Here is an 8,606-nt window from a genome sequence, read left to right as displayed (position 1 = left end):
TATCATCCCTATTATACAAATGAGAAAAACAAGGCTAAGAAAGTTTAAATAATGTGTTCAAGTTCACACAGCTTTAAAAAAATGGCAGAGTCATAATATTAGAGTCCAACTCTAATACCAGTGATTGTCATTAGCCACTATACTGCCTCTCTTTTGTGGCCCCATAACTGAGGCTGCCTATTAAGCCATTGACTTAGAAGTGAGGAATGTGCTCTCAGCTAGAATTTACAATAATATGCAGTATGGCTGCAACTTCTAAGACTTGAAAGAGGCTGCTTACAGCTCTTGAAAGAGCTCTTCCTCATGAGAAAAAAAGGAGGCGAGGTAAAGTGCAAAGCACCAGGGAGAAGATCTGCTGCCTGTTTAGAAATTTCCATTTTGCCTTCTTACACAAGGATACCTTGTCCACTTTCTATTGGGTTGGCCAAAATGTTGGTTCAGGTTTTTCCATTACAATGTTGCAGAAAATCCCAAACGAACTTTTTGGTCAGCCCACATAGCTCATGAACCTGGTAGGTCCACGGAACAGGATCACATTCTTCAGACCTTTCTAGCAAAAGGATGAGGACCTCTTTGTATTTACAAAGCACTGGATTCTTACCAAGTTAAATTAGTCTTAGCTATTCCACATAGAACCCGTGGGGAAGGCAGCTGCTCTTTGAAGCTGAGTGGCACATACCAAGTTGTGTGTATTGTACAGGAGAAAGAAAAAGGTGAACATGTTAGTCGCTTAGTCATGTCCGACTCTTTGTGACCCCATGGACTGTAGCCCGCCAGGCTCCTCTGTCCATGGAATTCTCCAGGCAAGAATACTGAAGTGGGTAGCCATTCCCTTCTCCAGGGAATCTTCTGACCCAAGGATCAAACTCGAGTCTCCCACATTGCAGGCAGATTCTTTACCCCATTATACAGGAGAGAAGGATTAAAATCAGCCCTCAGGCAAAAAACATGTAAGTCAAAATTACTCTTGAAAAGTCCTCTAGGGTGGCCCCTTGGTGGAGATCCTAACCAACTCTTAGCAAGGCCCAACTGGGTGGTTTTTCCCCCATTGTAGGAGCACAGTGGTTGAATAACAGATTTTTTTTTTTTTTAATTTCAAACAACTCAGCATTTTCTTATTTTTAATATTTTCTTAATGATTTTCAGATGACTATTTCATCTCTTCATCTTTCTCTTCATGTGTATTGTGAAGCAAGGCATTAAAATGTGATGCCTGCTTTATTTCCTGTCTAAGCAACCTCCTCACCCCAAAGGCAAACTGTGTTGACAACTGCTTGGCTGCTCTAAAATCTGTGAGAGTAGAATGGATAGGGCCCCAGAGACAGGTCATTTGTAAAGTGTTTTTGCTGTTTGTAAAAATAAAACTGTTGTTTTTTAAAAAAAACCACAAACCTGTTTACAAATATATATTGGTGGAATATATATAAATTCATTTCCTAGTCCCATTCTAGCCAATAGCACATACGTTCTGAGCCTCTGGGCAAAATTTCTGCGTGTTTGTCTTTCTGGGCCTGTCCCTATTTTATACCTTCCAATATGTCCCTTTTCTCCCACTTGGGCCCTCAATGGCTGGTAAGGTTTCTGCTTGTGTCTCCAACCAGAGAGAATATGGTGAGCTCTGGAGGGCTTTTTTCTAGGTCAAGGATGTTAGACGGGCAGGGCCAATAAGCTGCCACCACCCACTCTTACACCCACGGCAGACATCACTAATTGATCATAGCACTCTCTTGCTGAATGTAGATATTGCTTTTGGATATTTCAGGATATAGTATCTGGTCTCAATTGAGCAGAACTGGCAAGTGAATTAATCTTGTTTGCCATCCTTGATGCAGCAATTTTTACCTTCTCTGTCATCTACTCCACTCCCTGCAGGAAGTGGATTTTTAAAAATTACAACCATCTGTCCTTCACAGACAATGCTTAGCTATGTTAAACACTGGCCGATTGTGCTTTTACCATTGAATACATACATGCTTTAAGGCATGTGACTCATCACAGTTTTACATCCACTTATGCAGAGTTACACCATTTATACCACCAGTCACAGGATCACGTGTGAAAAAAAAAGAAAGCATTTGTTGACTTTTTTATTAACTACTGACCAGCATATGCACAAAGCCCTCTTGAATCATATAGTTTAGAAACAATAAGCAGCATTTTTCTATCTGGTGGAGTCAATATGAATCTATTTTTTTCCCCTGTCCTCTGAATACAGTCTCCAACCATTGCTTCCTTTAAAAGTCAGGCTTATGGTTTCAGAGCAAGATGATGTAGAATCATTTTTTCCCTCCTTCTCAATTCTAAATCTGGCTTCCCTGGTAGCTCAGTTGGTAAAGAATCCATCTGCAATGCAGGAGACCCTGGTTCGATTCCTGGGTTGGGAAGATCTGCTGAAGAAGGGATAGGCTACCCACTCCAGTATTCTTGGGCTTCCCTGTGACTCAGCTGGTAAAGAATCTGCCTGCAATGCAGGAGACCTGGTTTCAGTTTCTGGGTTGGGAAGATCCCCTGGAGAAGGGAATGTCTACCCACTCCAGTATTTAAGCCTGGAGAATTCCATGGACTGTATGGTCCATGGGGTCGCAAAGAGTTGGACATGACTGAGTGACTTTCACTTTCAGTTTCAACTCTAAATGGCTTCCCAGGTGGCACAGTGGTAAAGAACCCACTTGCCAATGCAGGAGACACAAGAGACTTGGGTCTGATCCCTGGGTTGGGAAGATCCCTTGAAGGAGGAAATGGCAACCCACTCCAGCATTCTTGACTGGAAAATTCCATGGACAGAGGAGTCTGGCATGCTACATTCCATGGGGTTGCAAAGAGTTGGATACTACAGAGCGCACACGTGTGTACATACCACCACCACAACTCCAAATACAACTTAAAATCTTAGGAATTTATTGATAAAAGGACTCTGAAAGATGGAAAGAAAATGGGTTAAGTAGGGAAACTCAAGATTTGAGGAACAAACAATGTAGTGACTTTCCTGGGCTTTCTTTTCATTTCCCACACCCAACTGAGATATGGAAAGGCCTACAACCCAGAACCACCAATAGCAGAGACAGGGAAGGAAAAATTATGGAAAAAATGGAGGAAGGAAGGAAGAGAAAGAAGGGGGGAGTGAGGCAGGAAGAAAGGAAAAAAAGTTTGCTTTTTCTGCCAAAGGACAGGAAAGGGGAAAGAAGTCTGGAAGAGACCTACCAGGGAGCCCCAGCTCTAGCTCCACACCAGGATACCAGCAGGTGGCCCAGTTCATTCATAGCAGGAGTGAAGCCTTATGTCTCCCTGCCTTCCACCCAGTGACAAAAGGAGACCCAGGCCCAGCAATGCCTGCCCACCCCTCTGCAGAAGGTAACCCAGCAACACTGTGCAGCCCAGGGAAGCACATTCCCACACTGCAGAAGACACCAGAAGGGACTGAGTGGGAGTCCTGGCAGTACCCAAAGAACAAGCAGACGAGAATAGTATTGCAAAGGCTCAGAAAACCATACTTCATTGAAAATAAGACACATAAAAGAAGCAGAAATTTATACCAACACCTAAACTGGACTACTATCTGCTATAATAGAAGATTTAAATAGGATTAAGAGACCCCTAAGATAATCACCCAAATATCCAGAATATGAGAGAGAAATGTGGTGAGATATTACTCATCATAATACAGAACAAGAAAACTCCAATCAACCAATACCAGTATGATATGATTCAGATGTTAGAATTTATCTAATAAGAATTTTTAAAAATTATAATAAAAATGCTTTAACAATCAATAACAAATTCTAGAAAAAAATTTAAAAAGATAATCTTACAAAGAAATAGAAGTTATAAAAAATAACTATGGAAATGATATAAACATAAAGTTATTGAAAAATTGAAAACTCAGATGGACTCAGTAGTAGAGTAGAAGTGACAGAAGATCAAATCAGGGTATTGAGGACAGATCAATAAAATTTATGCCATGTGAACAAATAACTGGAAAAAAGCATTACAGACAAAAGAGTTAACACTTGTATCATCAGAATCCCATAAGGAGAAACTGTGGTGCCAGAAAGTACTCAAAGAAATAATAGCCAAAAATTCCCCCAGTTTAGTGAAAGATATAAATCTACAGATTCAAGAAGCTGATAAGCTCAAAATAGGATAAGCCCAAAGAAATCCATACCAAGATACATCATAATTAATCTCCTGAAAACTAAAGACTAAAGAAAAACCCCAAAACCAAAAACTTAAGAACCGGGAGAAACAACGGGAAGGAACACCAACGCAAATTCTATTTTAATATTACTTTAAAGGAAACTGTGCAGGCTTGAAAAAGTGACATGACATTTATCAAGTGCTGACAGCAGACTCTCAGTCTTTAATCCTAAATGTGATGAAACTATCCCTCAGGAATGAAGAGGAAATAAAGACATTCTCCAGTAAAGGGAAACTAACATAATTTCTTGAGACTAACTCTTAAAAAATGATTAACAAAATGGCAGAAGGCTGGGACATTCAGAGAGGAAAAAAACAACTGAATATGTAAGCTAGAAGTAAATAGGTTATTCTTCACCTCTTGACTTTCTTTATGCATATTCTCTGGATAACAAAAGTTATGTCACCATCTGATGCAGTGTTCAGTGTATATAGAGGAAATATATAAGATAATTACATTCTAAAAGTGAGGAAGATATTGGCAGAGTGGATTAAAAGAAAACATGACCTGAACTTCCCTGGTGGTGCAATGGATAAGAATCCACCTGCCAATGCAGGCGACACAGGTTCAATCCCTGGTCCAGGAAGATTCCATATGCTGTGGAGCAACTAAACCCATGCACCACAACTACTGAGCCAGAAATCCAGAGTCCAGGAGCCTCAACTACTGAAGCTCCACGTCTAGAGCCTGGGACCCACAACAAGATAAGACACCACAATGAGAAGCCCTTGCACCACAACAAAGAGTAGCCCCTGTTCTAGAGAAAACAACTAGAGAAAGTCTGCACAAAGCAATGAAGACCCAGAGCAGTCAAAAATAAATAAATAAATGATCCAACAATATAAAAGACGCTTACTCCTTGGAAGGAAACTTATGACCAACGTAGATAGCATATTCAAAAGCAGAGACATTACTTTGCCAACAAAGGTCCTTCTAGTCAAGGCTATGGTTTTCCCTGTGGTCATGTATGGATGTGAGAGTTGGACTGTGAAGAAGGCTGAGCACCGAAGAATTGATGCTTTTGAACTGTGGTGTTGGAGAAGACTCTTGAGAGTCCCTTGGACTGCAAGGAGATCCAACCAGTCCATTCTGAAGCAGATCAGCCCTGGGATTTCTTTGGAAGGAATGATGCTAAAGCTGAAACTCCCGTACTTTGGCCACCTCATGCAAAGAGTTGACTCATTGGAAAAGACTCTGATGCTGGGAGGGATTGGGGGCAGGAGGAGAAGGGGATGCCAGAGGATGAGATGGCTGGATGGCATCACTGACTCGATGGACGTGAGTTTGAGTGAACTCCAGGAGTTGGTGATGGACAGGGAGGCCTGGCGTGCTGCGATTCATGGGGTCGCAAAGAGTCGGACACAACTGAGCGACTGAACTGAACTGAACTGAACTGAACTGAAGATGTGTGGCACGGCCAAAAAAAAGTAATGCCTAACTTCATGACTGAGCGACTGATCTGATCTGATATGTCATCTACAAGTATACAAAAGTAGTTGGAAAGGATGGAAACATATGCAAACAATTTTTTTAAAAGCAAATTTAAAAAGGCTATATTATTATCAGATAAAGTAGACTTCAGAGAAAGAAAATTACTAGGGACAAAGAAGAACATTATATAATGGTAAAAGGATCACTCCATCAAGTAGATAGAGCAATCCTAAATGTGTGTGCAACAAACACCAGAGCTTTAAAATACATGAAGCAAAAACTGACATAGCTAAGGACTTCCCTGGTGATCCACCTTCCAATGCAGGGGACATGGGTTTGATCCCTGGTCACAGAACTAAGATCCCACATGTTGTGGGGCAACTTAGCCCACATACTGCGGCAAGAGAAACCCGCACACCTAAACAAGAAAAACCCTTGCACACCACAACAAAAAAAGCCCACATGCACCGCAGTGAAGACCCAGTGCAGCCAAAAAGAAGGAAAAAAAATGACAGAGCTAAAAGAAGAAATAGACAACTCTACGGATATAATTGGGGGATTCAACACTCTACTCTCAGCAACTGATAGGATTAGAACAGAAAGTTATCTAGGGCATAAAAGAACTGAACACCATCAACTAAGGATCTAATTGACATTTATAAAACAATCCCCTCAATGGCAGCACAATATACAGTCTTTTCAAATGCCCGTGAAATATTTACCTAGGTAGGCCATGTTTACAAAATTAAGAGAATTGGAAATCTAGGGTATGTCCTCTGACCATAATGGACTCAAAATCAGTCCCAGAAAGACAATAGGAAAATCTCCAAATCATTTGAAAGAATACCTGATATAACCTTAAAAGTTCATGGAAACTTCCTGGAGAACGGACCACTCTCTTGTATAAATAATGTATAGGTGTTATCCAGATAAAGACATAGAACTATGGATTTTCTGGCTAGAGGGGAAAACAGATGAATGGAATGAGAAGAAAACATGTCTTCTATTAGCTGAAAAAGGCAAGGAATGATGAGACGTAAGGTTGCAGGCTAATCATGGCATCCAGTCCCATCACTTCATGGAAAATAGATGGGGAAACAGTTTTTCTGGGCTCCAAAATCACTGCAGATGGTGATTGCAGCCATGAAATTAAAAGATGCTTACTCCTTGGAAGGAAAGTTATGACCAACCTAGATAGCATATTCAAAAGCAGAGACATTACTTTGCCAACAGTCTTGTCAAGGCTGTGGTTTTTCCAGTGGTCATGTATGGATGTGAGAGTTGGACTATAAAGAAAGCTGAGTGCCAAATAATTGATGCTTTTGAACTGTGGTGTTGGAGAAGACTCTTGAGAGTCCCTTGGACTGCAAGGAGGTCCAACCAGTCCATCATAAAGGAGGTTGGTCCTGGGTGTTCATTGGAAGGACTGATGTTGAAGCTGAAACTCCAATACTTTGGCCACCTGATGCGAAGATCTGACTCATTTGAAAGACCCCGATGCTGGGAAGGATTGAGGGCAGGAGGAGAAGGGGACGACAGAGGATGAGATGGTTGGATGGTATCACCGACTCGACAGACATGGGTTTGGGTGAACTCTGGGAGTTGGTGACGGACAGGGAGGCCTGGCGTGCTGTGGTTCATGGGGTCGCAAAGAGTTGGACACGACTGAGCGACTGAACTGAACTGAAGGGTGCAGGCATTTGTCATTTTTGTGGAATTCTGGTATCTGAACCTTATTGTAACTAGGGGGAAATTCCCTATTCTGGTGAGAATGAGAAGCAGAACCCATGTTCAGAATTGGAAAAATGCAAATACCCTTCCAATCTCCCTTGCAGATAAGGAATGGGTACATATGATCTAAGTTACATCAATTAGATACACCTTCACTGACTTGGAGTTAAGAGCTAGTGACACAAAGACTTCAGATCAATGAGAACTTAGCAGGTCAGGAAGATCCAGTTCCATTCCAGGTAGAACAGGGGCAACTGTGTGAGCTACAGCACCACAGACCAATTCTACACCAAGACCTGGGGCATTGTTCCTTGAATGTGCCGCTTGAAGCTCAGTCCTGCAGTTTTCTGGCAAATACTGTTAGCTATTTCATTCAATAAATTATACATTTTTTTTCACTAAAATAAGATGTCAATTTACATTGCTTGAAATAAAAATTTCTGTTGATAGAGGGTTCTGAGACAGAAGGAACAAGATCATGAGGGGCCCATATTGTGTATGCCACATTGAAACGTGTGGCTCATTCTGGAAAGAATGGCAAATCATTGAAGGTGTGAAGCTAGAAAGTGATCTGGGCATATTTTCCCATTAATAATACCAGTTGTAAATCACAAATGCCTAAATGGGCAGTAGTACATACAAAGACTGAGAGGATGGGTAGATTTAAAATAGGCAGGGGAGCGGAAAGGATGAAAGAGAGGGAGGAAAGGATGACTGCCAGGCTTCTCACCGGGATGTCTAGAAGAATGGCTCCTCAAAATGAGATGGACTGGAATCCGTTTAAAATTGAATTTGTATGTGCACACACTGATTTTTTTCTTTAAACTTTTTATTTTGAGGTAATTATACATTGACATGTGTGAAAGAAAAGAATACAGAGAGATCCTGTGTACCATTTACTCAGTTTCCCCAGGTGGTAGCCCTTGGCAAAACTACACACAGTATCACAGCCAGGAGATGGGCACGACAGAGCCAAGATACAGAACAAGCTCATCATTGATGAACTGAATGACAGCGAAACTTAAATGCTTTACACTGTGAAAGATGAAAAGACAAATTACAGTGAAAATATTTTGCAGATCACATGTCCAACACCAAGGACTTGGGTGTAGAATGTGTAAAGAAATCTCAAAATTCAATATTAAAGAGAGCAATCCAATTAGAAAATGGCAAATGTACCAATATTTCACCAAAGAGCATATGCAGAGAGCAAATAAACATATGAAAGATGTTCAACCTCATTAATTAT

Source organism: Bos taurus, chromosome 19, assembly GCF_002263795.3.
Source record: "Bos taurus isolate L1 Dominette 01449 registration number 42190680 breed Hereford chromosome 19, ARS-UCD2.0, whole genome shotgun sequence".
Lineage (NCBI taxonomy): Eukaryota > Metazoa > Chordata > Mammalia > Artiodactyla > Bovidae > Bos > Bos taurus.
Note: the sequence above shows the minus strand (reverse complement) of the source record.